The following is a 26,144-nucleotide window of genomic DNA, read 5'->3' on the forward strand; positions in this document are numbered from 1 at the left end:
CTGTGTTTCAGTAAGAAGATGGACGACAATCTAAGTGTGAGTATAACAGCTCTTATATGAAGAGTAAAGAACTCATTACTTAATTATTTTCAATCATCTACCATATTTATAATAATATTATAATGTATCTCTGCTCTCTCTCTCTCTCTCTCTCTCTCTCTCTCTCTCTCAGGAGTCATTGAGGTTCTTTCATGTGTTCGCCACCTCTTGTCGGTGTGTCGGTCACACACTTACCAGCATTGTTCACTTTCCTTGTTATTTTTATTGTTCATTATTATATAAAAGTTATATCTATATCTGGTCAAGATCTAGTGACTGCAAAGGCTGTAGCATATGATTCCATCTTTATTTCATCTGATAATTATACAATTGAGACAATTTGCCCAAGATGCAACTCTTCACAACTACAAGAAAGAAAGTATTATTTGGATGGAATAACCCTTTGTGGCAGCTTTTGCAATCTAGGGTCCTAAAAATACAGTCTTGAAACTGCACCCTCCGGTACTGCCAGAACATACTATTGTGCTTCATGGTGTAGATTTGCTAAAAATGGGGCTCACAGTTTCCTGTTAACACTGAAACATGATGGGAACAACAGGAGGTACAAAACGCATGAAAATGGCACAAAGACTCTATCATTCGTATCATTCACATACAAATGTGTGGTGTTGACAAACTGGTGTCCACACCCTGCAGCCTGCTGAGGCGACGCAAACGGATCTGATGACGCCAAATTTTGCACAGAGCCTCAATGAAGCTTCAACAAACTTTTGTGTTAATAGATATGTGGAGACCGTCCTGTAAAAAAACAAGCCCATAGGTTGTCTGTGCAGCAGGTTATTATGACTCATAGTTAGGTATGTTGCTAGGCGACATCTAGTCGTCATAGTAATGATGACAGGAGCAAAGGGAAAAGTGCGGTGACGTAGTAATAAAGAGAGACAAAGGAGGAGGTTGTGGTGGATGGATGAATATGACACAGGAGAGCGGTGTTTCATTCCCATGTGAAACCAAAGGTTTATGTTGTTTCTATTATCCATGACTGTTCAATAAAGTTAATCATGTTGTTATTATCATAACTATGACGACAAAGATCGTCTAATATTGAGGAAGTTCTTATTTTAACCCAAATCACGATATTTTCCTAAACCTAACCAAGCCACGACTGTTATTATAGTAACCATGGTGACAAAGGTAGGTACACCACTCTCTGTACAGTCCACATGTTTATTATGGTAACCATGACAATTGAAATCTGGTACGCATGCCGCCGTAGGGGCACTGTTTCACTATTATGGTTTGTATCAGAGGGTTGAAAAAAACGATGTGTGGTTGTTCAGGTTGGAGGAGTGTAACCAACAGGACGTTGTTCCTTTATGTTTTATATGCAAAATTTCTTGCTGATCAGACTTATAGCCAGGTGGAATTCAAGAAAGTAGATTTTGAAGATTTCATTTTGGCGAAAAAGGTACAGGCTGAAATGAGCGTGGCCTATTTCATGAGGGAACACATGCACGTATGGTTTAAGAACATGTGATGTTCAAAGTGTGAGTTACTGGCCTAGTTTCCAGCACCACCTGCAGGTGGGTGTGTGACTTCTCAGGGGTCTACACCTCACCTGAAACTTTCACCACATAACTCTCATGGGGCCTGGAGGGATTATAAATAATAACTCTAATGATTAAATGTTCTTTTCTCATTTAATAAGGGATTCAATAACTAATAACAACATGACAGAAAACAAAACTTGAGAAAAATATGCACATCAAAATAAAGTGCTTAATTTTGGACTAATGAAATAAAAAGTTAAGCTTGAGTTTCTCTTTTTCCTGTTTTTTGTTAACTCCATTTCACATCTTAGTCTCAACTGTTTTTGTTATAAACAAACTCAACACATCTTCAGTTCAACGGCTTTAAAGCTGTGAGTGCGGGACTTAAATATAAATGAATGTCCCAGAATCCTACAGCTACACATCATCACTTGCATCAAACACTGATCCCAGCTCACAGATGGAACAGTGGTGTATATACAGCTGTTTCCAGAGACACAGCCCCACAGTTAAAGGCACAAAAAGCTACTAACGCAGGAAGACAAAGCACTTTCAAGCCTGTTTTATGAACCATATTTCACACTTTGACTTCCTTCCCTTTCTTTGTTTTTTTTTTTTTTTTGCTCTTTGTTAGTGACTTTGCATAACAAAAACAAGTGTGTCATGAAGGGCACATATAATGGACAGACATGTAAATGACAATAAAAACAATAAACAGTTGACGTACAAATGAAAAGAATATGATGTGTATGGTATGGCTATGATAGCTTTAGATAATGGTGAAAATTGAATGTATTCAAACACTGATGTGATGAACAAAGAGAGCCCTTCATCATGTCATACAAACCATTCTGCAGAAAAAATAATGTACACAAGGACATTGTACTCATTCCACCGTAGTTAATCAAATGTTACTGTAGAACAAAATCTAAGTGGTGCCTTTGATGCCAAATTCACAGACACACAGTAAATAAAAGATTTTAAACTAACAGTTTGGTCCAGCCCCAGAGACAAGGAGCAGGGAGACTGAGGTTTGTTAATCCTGATAACACCCTCTGTTGTTCTGGTTCTGGTCTGGGAAACAGATGAGATGAGAATATCCCAAGGATACCTGCGGTAATGATGTATCTGTTTTGGACAGTAATGATAACGCTGATTAAAGCCACTCTGATTCATGTATCACTGCCTTCACAGAATGAGAGCAAATGTGATATGGGAGTATCGCCCTGCAGGGTGAGCACAACTGCAGCCGCCACATTTGCTGATTCACTTGGATGATTAAAGGAGCAAGGGAGGAGGATGTACGTGTGTGTGTGTGTGTGTGTGAGAGAGTGAGTGAGAGAGAGAGAGAGAGAGAGAGAGAGTGAAAACCTTTTGGAAACCAAGCAGAAAAACCCAAACATGTATACATTTGATCTTCTCTGGCTGCATGGTGCCTTCTATAGTTCTGATGGCCTGATCCCAAGTAGATTAGAGGCTGAAATTTTGTCTTCAGTTATAATGTCATCATGTAGCAGCCATCAGGTCTCTCCCTGTATTTTAAACACAGCCTTAATAATCCTATCAGTGTGAAGCCTGTGGTGTCTCCTCTTGACTAACTAGACACTTCTGCTGAATCTTTAATCACCAACAGTCTGGTTTAACGTGTTACATATCAGATCACTGTCTTTCTGCCAAGACTTTGTTATGATAAACCAGTTAGATTTTTTCATGACTACTGAGACCTAGTTGAATCAGGTCGATTGTGTCCCTCTAAATAAAAGTTGTCCCCCTGGTGTCTCTTCTTTTCCCAGGATGCTTATATTGTAGACATACAGTATGTTACAAAAATATAGATCCATCCCACAGCCTGTCAGTATATGTTGATATCATAAAAAGTAGGGGCCAAAATTCTGAGACCACTTTCCCAGAATGTGAAAATAGATTGTTTAAAATGAATGAGAAATTAAGAATTTTTAACATTTATGTTGTTTTAATGAACTTACATAAATAAATTACATAGTAAAGTATAATATAGTATACTAGTATTATTATTATAAGGTCCTGCTTTCTCCTCCTGCTCCAGTATTGTCTACTGTTTGTACCTGAATCCTCAATCATGACTCTGCCAAAGACTTTCATGAGGCAAATATCTTGTTCTACCACTGAGAAATTACTAAATCACTTTAATCCTTGCAGTGTTGGATTCTATAGTTCCTGCCAAAATCAGAAAAATAAAACCTTCTCCTAAGATACTCTGGTTAAATGAATACACCACACAAATACGCAGAAAATGTAGATGAGCTGAAAGAAAACAGAGGGACGAGCTGATTGTTCAGATTACCTTTAAATACAATCAATTCTGTGATGAATCCACCACCTACAAAACTCCAGATCCGTTAAATAACCAAAGACCATTCTGTACAACATGACCGCCTCAGCCCTTCGCAGTTGGTTCAAGGCTGTTTCACTGTGCACTTTAAGGAGCACAGCTCATGGTCTCAAATCCTTTTCAAGTCTTTTAGATATAATACATTTCTTCAGCAGCTTTTTAACAGCGTGGGCCTCGCTATTTTATTCACTGTAAATAGCTCTTTCTCTACTCCAGTTTCCCTCCAGCCTTAAACATGACAATAGTTGACCCATTTCTCAAGAAATCCGACCTTGACCCTCTCAGTAATAAAATCCAATCATTCTAGAGCAACCTCCAAATTTCCTTTTTATCAAAGGTTTTAGAAAACTTCTTTCATCAAAGCTGATTTTATTCATGAATATTTATGTTGCTGTCATCTGTTTGATAAGCTGGGAGTTAGGGGCGGACACTGCCAAGATGATGACGGTGGAGCAGCTCACTCTGAGCTTTATAAACCTGGCTCGTAGTCCTAACCTGTTGTGACTATTTGCAGCTCATGTGTTGTCAAAGTGGTGACGATGTTTTCTGAATGTGTTTGTGTTTTGTCTTTTTGCATTTGTTTTCTTAGACTGCAGAGTGTTGAGCTCTCAGGGCCACTGTAATTTACACTGTCTCTGTGCCCTCGTCTGTTCAGCTGTCAATCAGACACTCACTCAGAAGCTTGGAGTAAAAAAGCATTTCTAAATATCTACCTTCCACACACACACACACACACACACACACACACACACACACACACACACACACACACACACACACACACACACAAAACATAGTTGAAGTCACTATGTAACATGTGTTTTTGTGTTGTTCTCACTGCCTTGGTAGTCGGCAGACTGTAAAATGGTCTGAGTTATTAACTTTTCAGAGCTAACAGCTACGAAGAGAGCAGTGTTAGTGATTTAGCTGTACTGTGTACGGTGATCACGCCAGGCAGACACACACAGCGTTTCCATATGGTGGTCCCCGAAGAGGGAGAACACATCTGCTGCTATGCCAAGCTGCCTCTGTGATCTGGTCCACAGGGTCCTAAGCTGCTGTACACGGCTGCTCCCACACTGCAGTCCTGATTTCACATCAGCGTGTTAAACCCTATTCTGTGCATTCACATTCATGTAGGTCCTAAGCCATAACAGCAAGTTAGAGCTAGTGTCTTTAAAGACACCCTCCAATGAAAATCAAGTGTTTAACCTCGTTAACATCCAAATTATGTTTTTATCTAATACAAGACATATGATGAGTGAAATAATCATCAACACCATGACTGAGGGTTTCCACCTTGAACTGCAGTGAACCAACCATTAAAACAGATTCAGACAGCCAGGGTTTCATCGTCACAAACCTAAGGAATCAATCCTGTCAACTTGAAGGGACAGGGGGCGGGGCTAAATAAACCTGAAAACTTGTCAGTAGAGAGAGAGTTAGTGTAGCACAACCACGAACACTGTGTCAGCCACAAGCTAACAAACAACATAAACAAATAAAAGATGCTAACTATGCTAACTGTTCTGATATGTCTGCTAGTCTCTGGTTCTGGTCTCAACTGAGGCTCAAATATGTGGCAGGTGGTGGGTGGGGCATAAACCCTAATTCAGATATATCAGTCAGGAAGTAAGAGTAGATAAGCTTCAGACCCAGTTTTTGATTTTTTATTTTTTTTTTACTTTTTACATGTGAAAATCATGTTGAACAAAATATAAATCATAGCAGAGGATTTTTACAGAGTTTAAAACATGTCTGGAGAGTGGCCTACACTCAATTCTCAAATAGTAGCCATGATTTAGCACTGGAAAATCAACAATGTCTTCAATTGAAAGACACTTATATAAGCTTATAGTTATATTAATTCTGTCATATGGTAAGAACCCTCCATATTTCTGGAACTGCTTTCACTTCAGTTTGTTTTTACATTTCTGTCCTGGCATTTCTTATCAACCAACATAGTTTAAACTACCTAACACTGACAGTGCAGCTCTTAACTTCTACAGCTGTGACTCCATGAGAGCAATTCACCAATTATTTCCACTTACTTCAACTTAGCTGTTTGTTTATGCAACATTAAGCTAATGTCAATAAAACTTAATACGTCCTACTTCTAAACATTAAAAGCCTGACATTAATGAGGCATTAGAAACAGCGTGAGAGCAACTCAGAGCAGTAGAGTGAGAGAGTGATGAGTTATGGCTCTGTTGGATTGATAAAATTAATATTCTTGCAGTATACTCCCCCCCCCCCCCCCCCTGCAACTGCTCGTTCTTTACTCTCACTGGCAGCTGTCCCCAACCTTTTTTATACCGTGGACCAGTTTTTGAAAGAGAACTCTGCTGCTCTGTGTTTGGTTTGAACACCTAGTTTGTACCTGACCAATGTCAGAAGCACAAGGAGGAAAAGCTGCCATGTTGAACCTACTTCTTATTCCCATTAACATGTTAGTAGAATGGTGGCTATCCTGCATTTTAAGTCTAAATAGATTCATTAAAACAACAAAACAAACACTGTGTCAAAAAACCAACAAATGATCATCTCTTGTACCAGGCTTTTGGTGAAGAGACATTTTAGGTAATGATGTGCACAGTGTTTGCTATGGACACTATGTGACACTGTTGTGGAAGAGCCATTAGTGTTTCTAAACGGTGCCAATTAACCATGGTAGAGCATCTGAGTGACACTAGCAACATCCTCCTCTCTTCCTCCTCTAAACAGAGCCCTACCTGACAGCTCTGTTGTCTCTCATTGAGGAGCAAATTGAAGGATCTGGTTTGACTGTTTGACCCTGGTTTCTTTAACTACCAAAGTCTAATCAGTTCGTCCTTGAGTCCAAGTGAACGTTTGTGCCAAATTTGAAGATCTCAAATCTCAAGGCGTTACAGAGCTATTGCATTCACAAGTACATAATCATATTTTGTGAGGGCACTATGACCTTGACCTTTGACCTTTAGCAATCAAAATCTAATAAGTTCATCCTTGAGTCCAAGTGAATGTTGAAATTCCGTCAAGGTGTTACTGAGATATCATGTCCACAAGAATGGGACAGACAGATGACTTGAAAACTGTATGGCTCCGGCTCTGACTGTTGCTGGCGCAGAGGAATAAAAAGGCTAAAGCTATGGACGTGAATCCCGTCATTCATTAGGCATGAACAACAACTGCACCTGGTGCTGCTTAGAAGAACCAGTTTCAACTCTTACATCAGCAACATTAAAAGCAGAGGAGGTAGTTGGTCTAAGTATAGATGCATCACATTTCTTTGGTCCTAAAAACAACGTGTAACAGAAAAACAAGAGGACTAAGCTAAAAACCAAGACGGAGGGGGATTTTTGTGATGAAAGCAAATTAGAAAGAGTAGAGGAGGATGTGGGAGAGTGCAGGATGATTCAGTGGGGAGAGTAGGAGCTGAGGCTATTAGACATGGTTCACAGTCTTATCGTAGGATTTTGAGCTGATATTTTTGGAGGGGAGGTGAGGAAGTCCTCTATCAGCCCATTAGAGACACATTAAGTTCTTTTAATTAACTCTTCCTATGCAATCATGACCAAGGTTTAACACTCAACATCTGCTGAAAATGAGAAGCACTTGTCTGAGAGTATTCAGTGTATAATTAGTCGCTGTACTGTACTTGATTGCACAAAGACGTTCCTGTGTAGTGAACAAATTCATTTGTTCAATAAAAAATTAGCTTTCCTTTTTGGTAACAGGGAAATCTTCACATGCCAGGAACATCTGACAGTAGAATAGTTATTGTATTCAACTGAAGCAAAGTGTTCCTGGCATTTCATCAAATTCATTCTTCGATTGAAACATTAAAGGTCCATATAGACTAAAGGTAGATGTCCATGTGTTGTTTGATTATAAAGCAGGTCTAGGTTCTGTATTCAATCCATTTCAATTTTATTTATAAAGCATTTTTTTTTAAAACAACACTGTTGACCAAAGTGCTGTACAATAACAATAAATACAAAAAAGACATAAAACACAAGCAAAAACTCTCACATTAAAAGTACTTTCATACTGTGAAAGTATCAAAGCGCTCAGTCTACAGAGAAATGCACACAGCCTGTATTCAGAAACTGAGTCGTAGGGACCTCTGGAACTTTGTGATGTCACAACAAAGCCGTCAACCACGCCCCAAACCCCGCCCACCTGGACCCACAATCCTTACAGGATTTGGTTTCTCTGAGTGTTTACCTGAAATCTGCTATATTTTTATTGGATCACTCAGAAAACAGTGAGCCAATCAGAAGATAAGTTCAGAGCCTCCTCTCTTATGATTCGCTCAACGACCTGTTGTTACTAGAGCTGAGCCTGAGAGAAGAGATGTAAAACTACATTGAGATGGTTTTTAGTTCTTAAAACCACAAATATATCTTCTTATGGATCAACACTTCAAATAAAACACAGAAGAAGAGGAAAATATGGAGCTTTAATTTTAACTGAAACATGGACAGTAGCTCCACTGATTTTTGTATGCAGGGAGTGGATAGATGAACTGGAACATCTGACAGTAATGGATCAAAAAATAAATATTGTATTGTATTTGATTGCAGCAAAGCGTCTGGCTCCATCCATTAAACAAATTCATGTTTTTACTGAAATATTAAATTTATTAAAAGGTGGCAGGAATGGTTTTCACAAAACTGTCCTGACTCTGCCTCTGCCTGTATGCAGGATGTGGACTGTGTTTGATTTCTTGATAATATGTTTAAACTGCAAGCAGAGATAAATTTAACACAGCTTAGCTGAATTGCTTATATTATATAGGTGTAACCATATTGACAGATAAAGCTCACAGTAGATGGAACAAAACACAAAGACTGTATATGATTGTACTAAAGTATTTCCGATGTCTTTTAAACATAGCTGTAGTGCTGTCGCAGCCACCAGTCCAACACTTTTTTTGACTGGGATAAAATATCAGCAGTTCACATCGGTTGATATTTTTCCACATTTTTAAGACCTTGAAGATCCGATCATCACTATGCACATGTCATGTAGAGAGTGATAGAAACAAATGAAATGGTCAAAGTTGTCATATTGACATTTAAGGTGTATTGATTGATTTTCAAACGTCAATCATACGTTGAGTAACACGCAGGAAAACATTCCACCTTAAAAGATGCCGGTTGCTGCCGGTAGCCTCTGAGCTGCTCAGTGAATTAGATGGCTAATTAGTAAAGATGAAAAGACAGAAAACAGCCTTTCATTCATCATTCACTCTTCTGACAGTTTCTTTATCCATGATGCTTTTACACAGAAACATGACAGAGTCAGTCTGTTACACTTGGACAGCTTGTGCTGAAGGAAATGAAAGCTAGCTTAGCTACATTTTCATAGCCTAGCCTGTTAGCTTAGCTTGACCTGTGATTGGATGTTTCCAATGCAAATGAAATCATTAAAAACACAAATTACTTGTGTTCATTCACCTGCTGCTGTACAACCTACTACATCAATGTTATGGTCTAATATTACTGAGCTGGATGCGTCATATTCTCAACAAGATGAAACTGCTGACTGATCTATGTAAAGTTGTCACCATAGGAATAGTGGTTATATAGGTGTGCTCTGGTATGTGTGCTCTTTGTAGAGGGTGGGGAACCACACAGTGAAGTTAAACTCACTATACACTATATTTCTTATCTTTTCTTGTTAGCAGTTAGTCTTCACATAACTCTGCTGTCTCCCCCATCTGTCACTCAGTGGGCTGAGCACTACTTGAGTTGCCTGATGAGTAAGAGGGGCATATCTCCCTGACCTCTGCACCCTGCACTGCCTGTAGTGCTCTGCCTGAGTGAGGTTTGCTCCACCCTTAGGGGGTGGGAGGGGTGACTTTGATCAGTGAGAGCTGAGATTGCCACAGCTCCACTGATTCTGAGAGATGATAGTTGGCAGCATGAAGGCCGACAGCCGTGATACCACCTGACAAACTGAATCAGCTTATCAGTGAACCAAACACTCCTCAGACTATGAAGCACGAGTTCATGTTGCTGAGACTTGCGTGTCACTTGTCTTGCTCTTGAACAGGTATGAAGGGTGACAAGGCAGCTTAACATAAAGCAGGTAACATAAAGCTCTGGTGTTGAACACTAGCTGGGTTTTTGAAGGCTGATAGCAAAGTCAATATCATAATACAGGAGCTGTCATGTATTTAGTATTACATCAGGACAGAAAAGCCAGCGTAAATCCAGTCCAAGTAAAAAGTACTTTGATTGTTTGACAGAAAAATAGACCTGCAACCCTCCAGCCCACTGTGCAGGTATTTGTCACACAGCTTCAATCAGAATGATAGAAACTGTAACAATAGATGGAGCCCCTCGTCATCAGCCATGCCCCAAGCCCCGCCCACCTGGATCCACCATCCAACCTTGCCGGATTTGGCTACGACCACCATGGCCTTTGTGTCTTACTGTCAGAATCTCAAGGTTGCTCTAAAAGCGTCACTGCAGCAGTGATTGCAACTAACTAATTAACTAGTACCTGTCAACTAACTAGTTCTCTCTCTCCTCCAGCATCATCTCTCTCTCTCTCTCTGTCTGTCTCTGTCTCTGATAATATAACACTCTAAAGGTGACATGTGGCAACATCACTCTTGATATAGGAACATATGTCATATATTACATTTCTGCATGGGAAACATCAAATCACTCAATGGCCTTTGTGTCCTATGGCTTTGCCCCTAAAATGACAAAATTCTGGGCCTGGGTAGCAATGATGTCTGAGTCGAGTCTTGAGTCCCCAGTGTTCCAGTCTGAGTCCATGTCTGAGTCACCAAAGAAGAGTCTGGGTTGAGTCCAAGTCGAGTCCCCACTGCCTGAGTCCTGCCTTGAGTCATCAAGGTTGAGTGTGAGTCGAGTTCAAAGCTGGGTCTCAGTGCTCTAGTCAGAGAACTGACATAATAAAGACGGTCGACATTAAACACCAATGACACAGCTGTCAACATTCGCTGCTTGAGTTTATTTCCTGTGTGTGACACAACAGCTAAACATACTGTGACAGTTTGACTTTGTGTGTTCTCTGTTTTAAGTCTTATTATTTTGTGAGAGGAGCCAGCCTGGTCTCTCCCCTGGCTTTTCAGATAAGTCAGTCAGGATTTGTTTCGTCTGTAGTTTTTCCTTTTAAACATTTAAATCAAACCTAACAACAGCATGCACACTCAAAATGTAGGCCACACCTTACACACTGAATGACAATATTCAAACCCCAGCACAAAAATATTCATCTATTTAAAGACTTTCACTAAATAACTACAACACTGCAACAGACTAGAGAGAGAAGTGACTAAAGAGAAGCGGATGGAGGGAAATGTCCCGGTTCTTCGGACGGGTTCTCCGCCACTGGTGTACACCAAAATGAAAGACTGGAGTATGTGAGTGTTGTGTGTGACATGGCAGGTGTTTGACAGTGCTGATACAGTGCCACAGTCAGGAGTCAGGACTTGGAGTAGATTTTTTTACTCAAAGAGTGTTAAAATCTAACTCTATATTTGGAGTATGTATGAATGTATATATACACACACACACACACACACCCACACACACATATATATGTATACACATGTGTGTGTATGTGTGTGTGTATATATATATATATATATATATATATATACTCTTGACTGTTGAGTGAACACACAACTCTTGGATCTATATGTATACCGAAACCAGTGAGTAAGAAGTATTTACAGATTGATTGACAGTGATTTTTGCTGTGCACGAGCCACACTGAGTTGGTGTTTGTATAAATCCAGGGGCCTGTGATACAAACGTGATGTGTGAGCTGTGTTTACACGATGATCCCAAACGATGACAACATCATGTTTCACCTGTCAACATGAGTGAGAGACAAACATTTACAGTTTCCCTTCATCTGAACATGGAGGGTTTCAGGAAACCTGCCTCTGTACACAGCAGAGCAAACAAGGCACACGGACCCATTTCACCACATTTGCAAAGTGATGGGATTTTCTTTTATTTTAATTTTACGTTTCTTCAATCAAAACAAATGCACTGCAAATATGAGAATGCAGCAGCCCTTCAGGATTTGCAGTTTGTGTGAGGAAATAATCGGTGACAGATCTGCCTGTAAATGATACAGTGGTCCCCAGATTTATATCTTTGTTAAATTAATGTAGTAGAAAAACATTCATGAGTCTCTACTAGGGTGCACAATTCAAAAAATTTCACGCTTCAATTTCGATTTTTGGGCTCTGGTTCGATTCAAAACAATTCTCGCCATCCCTCTCTCCCCCCATGTTTTTTTTTTTTTACTAACACTCATGTTAGGGACCTGCCTCAGTCCTCTCTGCCTGAATTCATGGTGGCATTGTTTTTATGCCTCTATTTCATAGGACAGAGAGTGACAGAAAATACATGGACAGAGAGCCAGCTGGGAGTGGAACCGGGAACTCGCTGCTCAGGACATCTGCATCCACTAAGATGTGGATGGGCGGTGGTTGATAGATAATAAGGCAAATTGAGGACTGTTTACATATGTTTACAGACACAGGATTAATCATAACCAAAAAGAAAACGGAAAATCAGCAGGAGGTAATAAATTAGGTTTTACCATCGCTCAAAAAACAGAACAATCCCGCAAAAACCGGGACAAGTGGTTGCCCTAGATGGAAACATTCATTCAGATAAAAAAGCTGCAGTGCAGGGTGGCTTGCCTTGGTGCCTCACCTGGTAAGGTTCTGGTTAAGGTTTAGTCCAAAACGCAGTGGCCACGTGTTCGAGTCTGACCCTTAGCCCTTTGCTGCATGTCATCCCATCTCTCTCCCTGAACTTCCTGTCTATCTCTCACTGCACTGTCCGAATGAAGGCAAAAACGCCAAAAAATATAGCTTTTTATAACTAATATAAGCTGCAGGCAGAGGTCAAGCTAAGCTAACAGGGTAGGCTATGAAAACGCAGCTGAGTTAGCTTTCATTTCCATCAGCACAAGCTGTCCAAGTGTAACAGACTGACTCCGTCATGTTTCTGTGTAAAAGCATCATGGATAAAGAAACTGTCAGAAGAGTGAATGATGAATGAAATGCTGTTTTCTGTCTTTTCATCTTTACTAATTAACCATTTAATTCACTGAGCAGCTCAGAGGCTTTCGGCAGCACCAGCACCAAACATCTTTTAAGGTGGAATGTTTTCCTGCGTGTTACTCAATGCATGATTGATGTTTGAAAATCAATCAATACACCTTAAATGTCAATATGACAACTTGGACCATTTCATTTGTTTTTATTAGCTCTCTACATGACAGACTCTTTAGTGATGCTCAGATCTTCCATATAAAGCTGCAGATAACATGGGTCTGATCAAGCTGCTTCTCCTCGAGGTTATAAAATCTGAAATGACCTTGCCTTCACTGAAGATGAGGCAGGTTGAATTACTTTTGTCCTTTATGTTTCCCATTGCTCGCACTGTACTTTTCTTCTTGCTCATGTCAAGGAGGAGTATCCGGGTGGTAATCGACACAGCATCATCTATAGGACTGACGAGCTAAACTCATGTAATTATAAGACTCAAAAATATGAATGAAATGAAATATTAAATATTAAATTTTTTGGGAATTTATGGATCGATTTTGAACTTGTAGAGATAGAATTTCACTTCTAATGTGAATCGATTTGTCTGCACACCTGTAGTATCTACAATGTTGTAAACAGTTACATCAGTCATATAAGAGACCGAGTATTCAGTCAAACTTAGATATTAGCCTTTGGCACACTTTTGAAAGAAGAGAACAGCACAACATTTAGATTATATAGATAGTTTGGCTGTAAATGAAATCGACTGAGTGAGTGAGAGAAAGAGAAAAATCTGATCCTTCATTGACCTCAGCTTCCATCTGCATCGGTCCTGAGTGGGAGATGTAGATGAACTGAGAGGTGATTTGAAAAGACATTGGAAGACTCCAGCCAGCAGAGCTGTTCATAATGGGATGCAACTCAATATTTGGAAGGTGTGTGCCAGAGGTTGTGTACACTCGGTGTGGTGCGTAAAATCCTCACAGTATCCGTGAAAAGTAATCAGAAGGATTTAAGCCTGGGAACGCTTCGAATTTCACGGGCAATTCTCAGATTGATCCACTCAGCTGCTGCTGCCGCTCCGGCTCTTTGGGGATAAGAGGACCTGACTGAAAGAATGTGACTGAGAAAGTACATGAAATCCTGTCAGTGGGAAACTTCATCTGCTACTCTGCTCTGAACCTCCTCTGTGGAAATCTGAAGCTTCACACGTACACACCAGTGTGTCAAGACAAAAGAGGTTTAAGCTTTACAGTGCTGTCTGTTGAGTGATCCTCTGCATCAGATACAGTATAAGTTAATTGGCTCTCACTGAGATTCTGTTAAAGCAGATATGATAGAAGTCACATGTTCATTTCCAACACAGTCTGAAGCATAGACTGTAAATAAATATGGACGTCGCCTCTGTGACGTCACCCACAGGTTTCTTAAGAGCGGTTTTGAAGCTCAGATTGAGCTGCTACTCTGTTGCCATCTTGGCAGTGTTTGACTCCGCCCCTAACTCCCAGCTAATATAAATATGGTCAAAGAGGAGGGGCATGTCTGGAGCTGAGACTTCGTGCATACCGGTTTGTGGCAAGCATACACTCACCCATCTGTCACTCAAAGAGGCCACGCCCTCAATTCTCCATAACTTTAAGCCTTAATAAAATGTGAGGTGACAGGTGAGTTATATAAACAGTTGTCATGAAGGAGGAAATTAGCTCTAGAGACCAAAACTGTTTTTGTACCAGGCTGTAAACATGTTTATTTCTGCTGTAAAGTTGGACATTTTAACATGGGAGTCTATGGGGATTGACTCACTCACATCTACAGCTGCCACTACATCTCTGCAACGTAAACCACTGACATATTCAGAAACAAAGTCATTTACACTTTGTGAATTTTAAAACACTTGCGGTGAACGTGCCGTTGGATCTTTTATTTGACTGATGGCCTCCTGTCCCAGCTCGTTGCCACAGATTGAGTTGCTGTTTGAGGGGGAAGGTGACGCATGGCTGCCCTCTGTGGATGAAAGAGGCATCTGCTGTCAGCGCCTTTAAAGTCAAGCATCTGTCAGTCCGAAGGAGATCTCTGGATCAGCTTGAAGAATGGTGAACCCCACGGAGCCCCCACAGCACTGAACGATCCTCACACATGTATCAGCTGCTCTCCTCAACCCATTCCTATTTCTTACACATTTACCAGCACATGAGCTACTTTAGTTAAAATGCAGCAGCTGTGAGTACATTTCAAAAAATAAGGGACCGTGGCTGTTCACGGTTCAGACAATTACTACAATGATCAGTTCTGCAGTTCTACAGCCAGATCTGAGTGCACATTTCATCATCTTTTCTTTTCGTTTACAGCTAAACTCACCAAACCACTCAACACGGAGGACTTTGTTTCCATGGATCACTAGTCATGCAGAGGAAAATGTTCCCTCTGAGGCACCATCAAACCTGGTTAACTGGCCTGGTCATCAGAATCATTCAGCCTGATTGGTTAAATCGTTTCCGGACAGTCAGACACCTCATCTCAGGTAACACCATCAAATCTGATTCATATAAAGTTTTCCTATTTGGAACCTGAGTGGGCAGAAATATTACAGATCTCAATCCCTTCAGAGGCCGCAGCTGGTGACTGGCACACATTAAGCTCCACAGCTGTGCACCAGTCATTTATCAAAACAATATTCCATTTGGTGAATGATACTTGTATCTGATAATGCATTGTGGGAAATGCCGTATCAGTCAGTATTGTGCACCAGATCCATCTGGACTATAGAATTTATCAGAAATTTTGGAGTCAAGAAATGATGATGGAAGGCTCACATGAACAAAATGATGTAATGTCTGATGTAATTAACATTTATTTGAATATCAGATTTATTTTATTTAAAAAAAAAACAGAAAAACAGGACTGGATAGACTGCATTGTGTGCATATATAACACTGCTCTCTGGAACAACTTCCTGAAGGAAACGTCTTCAGTGTGCCCGTTCACACAACTCATCATGTCACTACTTTGATTATGACATTCACACGTCATACACATCTGTCCAACATCAGTATCATCCCTTGTCATTCAGGTTGGGGTGAAGATACAGTGGCACAGTTGTAAATCCATTTATTTAGTAACTTCATCCAACATTAGAGAGCAGCTGAAGTTTGACCTTCTGGTCTGAGGCCTTGGGGGAAGAGAACTGCAGTTTGTTTTCAGTGTCAGGAGAAGGGTCTAATGAAAATATAAATAAAGATAGAGGAGGGTCTCACTTTTTTAATGAAATTAAATATTAGATTCAGCCACCTCCCCACCCCATTAATTTTTACACTGTCCCTAATAGGAAGACATTCAGTTATTAGACGAGGCAACAAGACTTCATCTGTTTCAGTTGAAATCAGGATTTATCCAAACAACCTAGTATCTTAATGAGAAAGTTTTCTCTCCACTGACACGGGCAGGAAGTCTGCTGCAAACATCCACTTATATAATGAACAGAAGCTGCAGCCTCTGGCATTTGTTCCTCCAGCTCCGCCTCAGCCTGAAGACAATTTTAATTACTTCTCCCCCTTTTCCTCACAGTCTTTAAAGTGCAAAATTTCGAACATGTGGATCCCACAAGAGGCTGCAGTCAGTCTCAGCCAATCAGAAGTGATGCTGTATTTCTAACTTCCATTTGTGGTCAGCTCTGCCAATCAGAAGGAAGGCTTCAGTGTCAGTTATTCAGGAGGTTTTTACCTGAAGTTGAATTATCCACAGAGGTGGTTCTCCTCTCTGAATCAAATTTTCCAGTTTATTCTCTGATCATTTAAGATCCAGACGTCCGATGCCTAAAACCCTTGATCCAGTTAAAATACATAGTTAAAAATGTATAGTTCTAAAGTTAAATCATAAGTAAATATAAATGGAAAACAAAGTACATTTTGATGCTTCTGGCAGACGACCACAACACTGACACATGTGCAGAGGGGATTTGACGCCATTGACAGGCATCCACGTGAAAGGCACTGTTACACATTACGTGAAAATCACAGATTTCTTTGGTTTGAGAATTGATGTTAAGTACACAACTCAAAATAAATAGCATGGGCCTTGTTGTTTGCAGATGCAGGATTGTTACATATTACAGCTCTAAATCAAATAAAACATAAAATGGTAAGTAGGGTAAAACATATAAAGTTGAGGAAATGTAAGCAATCTCAATAATTTCAGACTTTCCTGACATTTGGATGAATGTTTACTCAGCTGTTAATTAATTCATCAGCAAACACTAGTAAGTTCATCCGTCAGGGTTTAAGTTAGCTGGACCCAAATGCAGAAAAAACACAAATGCTGGAAGGAGGAGTGAAAAGAATTTACTCTACCAAAAACACAAGGAGCACAGGAGTAAGGGACGCAACATCAAAAATCCAAACAGAAGTTCCACAGGGTAAAGCAGGACGAACCGACCCAGACCAAGGGGAGCACAGAGACTAAATAGACACAAGGGAGGCAAGGGTGATTGAACACAGGTGAAACACATTAGGGCGGGGCAGACAATCAACAAGGAGGGAAACGGGACAAAGACAGGAAGTACAAATGATGACACACATCATGACACGCAAGGAAAGTAACCACAAAATAAAACAGGAAATGACCATGACCAAACTAATAAACTCCCACTCACTTCAAATCTTAGGCACAGTTCTTTAATGATATTCGTAATAATATTAATGACACTTGTTTGTGTGTCTCTGTAAAGGAACAAACAGCTGATATATCAGGTCATGGAGTGGCTCTGTGTTCATTGGTCAATCACTTGAGTCAAGCCTTAAATACAACTGATTGGATTGCCTTACATTGTCTTGCACACATCCATGGCCACCAGAGGATGAACCCTCCTGACCTTGGTGATCCTGTTTTCTTTTGTTCACGTGGCCACAATCAGGTTGACATTTAATGGCAACGTTGACTGCCATTAAATTTGTTACAATTGTCCACAGTCCCCAGAGGATGATGCCTACTGTGATCTCCTGACTTCTTGTCATCATCAGGAAAAAGATTTCAATTAATGTTTTGGTTCATGACCAGTTTTGGAGCAAGTTAATTGAAAACTGTTATCAATTACAATCAACGTGTTACATTGGTTTCTTGATTCAGCTGTCAGCTGTGCCTTTAAACAACTTGAAATCCTTCACATGCATATGTCGTATTTGTTTGAATTGGCAATTTAACAAGCAGGGAGCATGACAGTTTGAAGGGACTTACTGACCATCCAGCAGCCAGCTTTGTCTCAGTGCCACAGCTCTCCAGAAGTCCCCACCTGACAAGTGCTGTTAAGCACAGTGGTGTTGGCAGGATTATATTTCTTAGTATGCACAAAAACTGCTTGAAGGCTACCCTTAGGTTTTGCACACACGCACACACACACACACACACACACACACACACACACACATATATGTCTACTCATCAAGCGCGTGAGCGAGGCAAGAGAGAGAGAGAAATCAATTCATGTTTTTTTGCCAATATCTTGAAAGTCTGAGATGCACATACTGTGGATATCATCATCCAAGTGTTCTGGGCTTAGACAACAGTCATTGATGGGGGGGTAGCCACAATGGTAGCTCACCTATTTGCAAAGTGGGAGGGATCATGGACGAGTAGCTCGTATCGTTAATGCTAGCAGCACTAACGTTAGCAGAGTCAATGCACATGCTGCACACCGTTTCGGATAGTTCACTTTCTATTTTCAAAAGCCTGAAAAATGCTCAACTGTTTTGCTGTTAAATCCAACACTGTTAATGTCATGATTAAGCGCCAGAAATGTTGATCATGCAATGACCTCTACCCTGTGACATAACACCAATCAGTGGCCTTCAAATGTATTTGCATCATAACGTTAGTGAGTGGATGCTGCCAAAAAATGAGACAGGATCACCTGTTACCACCATTTTATTTTCAAGACAGGATGTTGAAAAACAAGCTAAATTAAATTAAAAAATGTCCACATGGTTTGTACAGGATTATGGCTGCCGGTGCCTCTGGTTACACATATGCTCCAACTCTAAATCACACCTGAATGTCCTGAACGTACCTGTGGCTAACATTTACCACAACAGCCAGCCAAGACCACACAATATTTAAATAAGGCAGCCTTTGAATTACCTGGAGTCACATTTAGAGGCTACAGCGCACACCTCATCTCTTGTGTCAAAGTCTGTTCCCTTCCCTACAGTGTCTCCTGTGCCACTGACCTCTGTGGTTGGAGTTAGGGTTAGGTTATGGTTAGGTGTAGCAAATATAACTGGTTGGGGTGAAAGATAAGGTGAGGGTAAAGACATGATAGGGTGAACAGACTATGACACAACATTGGACCAGTCTGTCCTTTGACCACAGACAGAACAAACTAATAATAATCAGACAGCAAACAGGCTGATCCCCACATGCCAAAGTAACTGAACAATATTTGAATTAGTAGCTGCCATACGACCACTGAATTTTAAATGAACTCGTCACATTACTGTATCACATTAAGTAACAAAAACCTGCAAAACTGTGCTGCAGCTGTACTTTGTGGTTACTGATGAGTAACAAATGTTTGCATGCTAACACACTGAACTAAGATGGTGAACATGGTAAGTATCATACCTGCTAAATATGTTAGGATGTTAGCATTGTCACTCTGAGAATGTTAGCATGCTGACTTTAGTGTTTAACTAAAAGCACCACCACTATTTTAAGCCTTATGTCTAAAGCCCCCTTTCCACTGGTCAAAAAACCCGCTACGACTCTCTAACATCAGGCTTTTGTTGGTAATGGAAAAGGGAACAATCCGCATTCACATCCAGGTCACATGACTCTGCAGTAGACTCTGGCAATGATGTAAACACAACACCTGAGTGAACCTGTTAATTTTCACGCCTTTTCCTGCTGTGATGTCTTTCAGAGACAGACACTGTAACACACCTGTCACCTGTCCAGCACACTGCCATTACACCTTCCTCTGAGAGTGAAGCTGCAGCCCAGAAATAAGTTTTAAAAACACACAATCACTGATGGAAGCGTCTCTCACAGAGGCTCCAACATTTACAGGAGCAACAACCTGAGGATGAGACGAGACACATCAGTTTTGCTAGTTTACACAGCAGCTAGCAGCTCACTCTCTCTCCACTGTGTCTGTGTGTGTGCTCTGTAGGTGCATGTGATGACATCACTCCTTGCAGTTGTGTGTGTCCTCAGTCCGAACAGAAAGACAAACTCGACTGGCAGGGGAAAAGGAGTCAATCAGCTTTTATTAGCAGGTTTACCTGTGTTTAAAAAACCTGTTATACCTGATCATTTTGGTGGAAACGGTATGAGTGAAGCCTTACAGAGCTGCTAGGTGGTTAACTCCCAAATATCAGTATCAGTGTCAGTCTCACTTATCATCAGTTTAATCATCTCTGCTGTCTACACTCAGCAATACAAGACTGTATTGCTGAGTGTAGACAGTGGATTGGATGAATGAATGGATTGCTGCTAGGCATGCTTTAGATTGTTAGTCATAGTGTGCTATGCTCTGTAACAGAAGGCTCCCTCCCCAGGTATGTCCTTCTGGAGTTTGTTGTGTTTTGTTGTATTTCAGTTGGCTGCAGATTGTCCCTCTGTGTGTCTGGCAGTTCTTACCTGCACTGTGCTGTCTCTCTGCCATAGGTTCACTCACGGGCTCAGCCCGCTAATCACAGCCTCCACGTCTCTCACTCCTACACCAACAGGAACAGACGACCTGGAGAACACAGGATGACAGCACACCTTCAGCTGAGACATGCTCCGTCACACAAAAACAAAAGTCACACAGGCAGGCATGTGGACTCTAACAAGAACCCTGCAGAAACACACACTTAAAGAACAATACCAGTGTTTTCACATGGTTTACTTCATTTATTTCACATTAATGAATACATGTCTATATATAGACACATATAGAAAGTTCTATATCGCTCATACACTAAATTTAAAGTGGAATTAGATGTTCAGCTCAACTACAGTAGCTTCCTGTCCAGCTATGATTAATAGTGTTAACATCCAGCTCTAGGGCTGAAAACCCTCCTGAGATCAGTTCCTGTAACACCAGTGTCACTGTAACTAGTCTCCATGGAAGCTCTGCTGGGACGGAGATGAATGGTAATGACCTTTGGTTCTCGCTGTGCCAACATTTACAGCTAATTTACACATTTTACATTTTAGCTACTTAGAGAACGTTCCTGTTCAGAGTGGATTACAATGATAGAATTAGCTTCAGTTCCACTGGAGGGACTGCAATTTTTTCTCATTGTTGTTAGTTGTGATGTCTGATGTGTTTCCAGCAACCCAACCAGTTTACACAATGTGAATTTGACCAATGGATGCCCTCGGATGGGCTTTGCAACTCATCATTTTTCCTCTGGCAGCACGCTTGCCTGGGAAACAGAAGGAAGCAGTGTATTTAGGTGGGGTGGATTTGGTGAGTTCACACAGTGAATAACAAAACAGTAGCACAGGCAGGCCCGTCAATATCTGCAGATCCTGTCTGGGAGATTGAGCCGATGAGATGCAATGACAAGGCCGCCTGATCCCACATCATTTACAGAATGTAAATAGGATGTGAGCATCTAGTCAACCTGTCACAGACTAGCCTCATGACACTTGCATCTGCATATTCATCCGACTTGTAACAACTGAGTGATCACACCCATCCTTATTCTATGTAGCATTAGTTTCTGTCAGTTCCAAAATAAAAAGATCAAAATGTGCTATCCCATGCAAGAACAAGCTTGGGAAACTGCTGCTTCCAAGTGCAATGTGGGTAATTTTATAGCTTTGGGACAGTGGCACTGAAAAAAGGCACTTCCATAAATCTTTAACTCAATGAAAGGAGAAAAAACAAGAGTAGTCCATAGTTAAAAAGCAGAGCCACATGAAACAATGTGTACAGTTGCTGTTGTCTAACCACATGTGATAAACATGGATGGGAGCAACTGAGCACAAAATGAGATCAGTTCCTGTGTGGGATTTATGCGAGTCCAGTGTTGTCTACACGAAAACATGATAATCATGCACTTAAGGCTACAGTACATGTCAACTCACAGCTCCTTCCTCTGTGAATCTGCTTTTTTATGTGTGGCCAAAGGTAGGTGAACTTTTGGTCTTAGTTTGTTTTTGCTAGTTTGGTCTACTGGCCCTGTACTTCTAATGAATGGAGATTTTAACACTATGGCATACAGGGATATTTTAGACCAATGGTGAAAAAGATACTTGGATCCTTCCCTTCAGTAATAGTATCAACACAGCAATATAACTAGAGTTACTTCCTGGTGGTTATCTTCCTCCTCCAATCAGACTAGTTTCAAGTTACATAAAGTTAGTTAGTTAGTTAGTTTTGTTTTGTTGTGACCAAACTAGGGGTCAGGAGAAAAAAAAAGATCTGCCACACACATTTAAAGGGGAAATGGTGAAACTGCTGACAACTCATAGACATCTGAAACTTGTGACAAGGGACCTCAAGGGACCACACTGCTTTTTGCAAGGGGTCAAAAGGTGGGCAATCACTGGTGCACTGTATTTTATAAACTCTTCATGTGTTGTTATGTAAAATCTTAATCTGCAAAGTAATTTAGGAGTAGAGGTATAGAGCAGCATGAAATGGAAATACAGTCGAGTACAAATACCTTAAAATTCCACTAAAATACACGACGGAATCCAGGCAAGAAACAAAATTTTGATGAAACCCGTTTCCCATCCTGCTTGGTACATATATCATGAAGTGACATGTTTAAAACTGGCCGTTTAAAACCGGTTGATTCAAAGAAAAGGCGACCTTTGAGTAAGCACCAAGTACTAAATCTGTTCAATAAGACAAAGTGCAAGGAGATCAGGTAGAGGTGAAGTGCAATGAAAGAGAAATGAGAAATGCTGAGTCGTATAAGGCTTAACTTTTCTTTTGTCCTATGACCAAGAGACAGATGAAACATGCTCAGAGAAGGATAAGTAGTCATCAATCATGATAGCCAGGTTTCATGCAACCTTGATTGGGGTGAGAGATGAAGAGTTGATTTTGATGATATCATGATGGAGAGACTGGTTGGCCGGGATGCCAGTCGTCAGTCATGATGGGAAGAGTTCAGTCTTAAGAGAGGTTTAGATGAAGGTGGCTTTGCTTCATCCATATAGATATGTCAAGCTGAAACAAGAAACAAGTTGAGATCCTCACCGAGACTTTGGGGTCATCTGGCAGGAACAACAGGTATAGTTGGATATTGTCTGCATAGCGGTGATAAGAGAAGCTATGTGAGCAAATCATTAGACCCAAGGAGGTGGCCATAGGTAATCCAGTGGGGGAAGCGATGGGATATGGACATTTGTGCTTGCAATGACACACTGCCCAGTTAGACAGGATTCAAACCAAGAAAATGTAATGCCGAAGATACCCACATCAGATTGTACAGCCAGCAGGATGTGGTGGTTGACTGTATCAAAGGCTGCTGATAGGTCTGCCAAGATAAGAACTGAGGACTGACCCGCAGCTCAAGCTGCCCTGAGGGCTTCTGTCACAGACAATCACTTGGATCAAGGAGGTGATTTCCATTTCTGAGACGTGTTTGAAAACTGCCCTTTCAGTAGCCTTAAGTAAGAATGGAAGTAATGAGATTGGCCAATAGTTTTCAACTTGAGTGGATTGAGTGAAAGCTTGAGAGTGATGTGCCCTTAACTAGGGGAGACTGGTTGTGTCTTAAGTGGTTCAGAGAAGTGGCTACTGATGGCCGCCACCTTTTCTGTAAAGAGGGAAGCAAAGATATCAGTGTCCGGTGGAGGACTGAGTAAGGTTTTGAAGGTGGAAAATAATTTCCGAGTATCTGTGATACAGCTGATCTTATCATTGTAAAAAGCAGCTTTGGCAGCACTGATGCTTAAAAAGAAGGAAGATGGGGCATCGAATGGCGCAGTGGGTTGAGCAGGCACCCCATACATAGAGGCTACAGTCCTCGCTGCAGTCAGCCCCGGTTCGAATCCTGCATCGGACGGCCCTTTACTGCATGTCATTCCCCCTCTCTCTGCCTCCCCATTTCCTGTCTCTATCTACTGTGCTATCCAATAAAGGTGTAAAAAGCCCAAAAAATATATACTTTAAAAAAAGAAGGAAGATGGCAGCAACTGATAACCCTTGAGATCAGCAGGGTCACTGCATTTGTCCTATCTTTTCTCAGCAGCTCTGAGATCAGTACGCAGCTTTCAGATATTGTCAGTCAGCCAGGGGTGAGGCAGGTTAGAGCGAGCAGGTGTGGTGGATAGAGGACACAGGTTATCCAGACATGATGTTGGTGTAGAGCAGAGAGACTCTGGCATCATTGACCTCTGGTGAGGAAACTGTGCAAAGACAAGGAAGAGCGGAGGCGAGCACTGATGAAAAGTGGCTGGAGGACAAGTTGCAGCTGAGGTGGTGGAACAGAGGGCAGTTCCCAGAGGCACACAGTGAAGTGAATGAAATAACGGTCGCTTTTGTCTAAATGGATGTTCATCTGTCTTAGGATGAGTAGTAGACAACCAACTTCGCAAATGGAAGACAGCAGTGTGTCTAGCTCATCCACAAACTCAACCATTTATCTCGGTGGATGGTTAATTACTTCTGTTTGCTGGAAATAAGGAAGCAAGTTCCACCTCCTCACCTGGACGTCAGGAGGTCTGGGAGGATGTGTAGTTAGTGGAGAGTGCAGCTGGGGCAGCACTGTTTTCTGGTTTGATCCAGGTCTCAGTGAGCGCCAGAAGCTCAAGGGAAAGCCGGTTGGCATAGGCAGAATTGAAACAATCTCTGTTAACTGCAGACTGGCAGTTCCACAACCCAACAGAGAAGAAGGCACATGTGAGTGAGGAATTTTGCAATGACCAGGGGCCGGTTTCACAAAGACAGAAACAAACTGTGGCTTAGATATAACAAATAGTCAGACTTCAGATAGACTGAGTCTCAATTCATCTGTTGCACAAAGCCGTTTAGTTCTTGTTATCTTAAGGTAGACTGTGGAACAATGAATTGTGGGTAAATAAATTCAATCCGCATCCATCCACCCGCTCAGCTCTGTTCACCCCAGCAGAAAATGTTTGTCTTTGGAAGAATTCAATTATTACAAAGATGTTTAACTTTGAAAATTCCGCGAAGAGTGAAACAATAAAAGAAAAAAAAAAAAGAAGAAAAATCTGATTTGGAAAAAAAAGTGGCTGTGGTCTCTGAAAACTCTTTCCATTCTCTTTGCTCTCTCATAACCGCAAACCGCAAATATGACCCATGTTCCTGTTTTTTGTTGTTGGGTGCTACTGGTCAGCACAGGTGTCATTGATTGTTACCATGGTAACAGTGGTTTGAGGCCTGAGTTAGCCTGGGAGTAAGATGTCTAATGTTTTTGTCTTAAAATCAGTCAGTCTTTATTTTTGTGAAACAGTCTGACTAACATTAGACTGATCTGTGAGCAACATGAAGACTGGACCAACACTACACACCAGTCTGACATGTCCTTAGCCACATTTCTCTGCAGCAGACTTCAGACCCGAGTAGGTCTTCACACAAAGAGGGCTACACAAAAGGGCTGACACTTATGTTCAGCAACAATCATAGTTCAATTGGAAGCAGATGTTCACCTGTCAGGGCTGATTACATCAAGCTGACTACCCCCTTTGGATTAGCAACATAAAGGTTTGTTTTTGTGGGTGCCCCAAAAACTGGTGCACTGAAACTCGCAGCAATAATGCCGAAATTAGGTGCTTGAAGTGCTGGAATATATGGGAATGAAATTACGAAGTAGCAGTAATGTTACATGCAGTCTCCACACACTCAGCTCATTTAGATTTGAACACTGCACAAACTGTGTGAAAGAATGTGTATAATAGTCATAGCACACAAACGTCAATCACATTAAAATCAGAGGCTTTTTCTCCATGAGTCATCAGTGCGTCTCCATTCAACATCCTATTTAAACTCAAACAGAAGAAAAGCTAAAGCTGTAGATAAATATACAAAGAGTTCATGTCTGGATGGTCTCACTTAGATATGAGACCAAAGTGTTGGATTAAACAAATTTAAGACATTGACATTGTTAATTCACTCTGTACTACTGTACCTATAGTCTTTCAGTTTTTAGAAAAAAATGGCACCAGAAACACAGTTTCATTGTCACACCACACTCATGTTTAGTTCTAACTTGTGGTATTAAAAGTTCAG

The 26,144-nt window shown here is 40.9% G+C and overlaps 1 protein-coding gene across 1 annotated transcript in view; it reads right to left on the reverse strand.

Moving 5' to 3' along the window:
- Positions 1-26,144, reverse strand: part of LOC111240382 (leucine-rich repeat and fibronectin type-III domain-containing protein 2-like) — a 71,515-nt gene that overhangs the window by 40,234 nt on the left and 5,137 nt on the right. Inside the window, exon 2 of the mRNA XM_022770378.1 lies at positions 20,585-20,684. The gene's annotated coding sequence lies outside the window, so the exon portion shown is untranslated. The remainder of the gene's footprint in view (positions 1-20,584; positions 20,685-26,144) is intronic.

This window comes from Seriola dumerili, unplaced genomic scaffold, assembly GCF_002260705.1.
Source record: "Seriola dumerili isolate Sdu_G_001 unplaced genomic scaffold, Sdu_1.0 BDQW01000025.1, whole genome shotgun sequence".
NCBI classification, from domain to species: domain Eukaryota; kingdom Metazoa; phylum Chordata; class Actinopteri; order Carangiformes; family Carangidae; genus Seriola; species Seriola dumerili.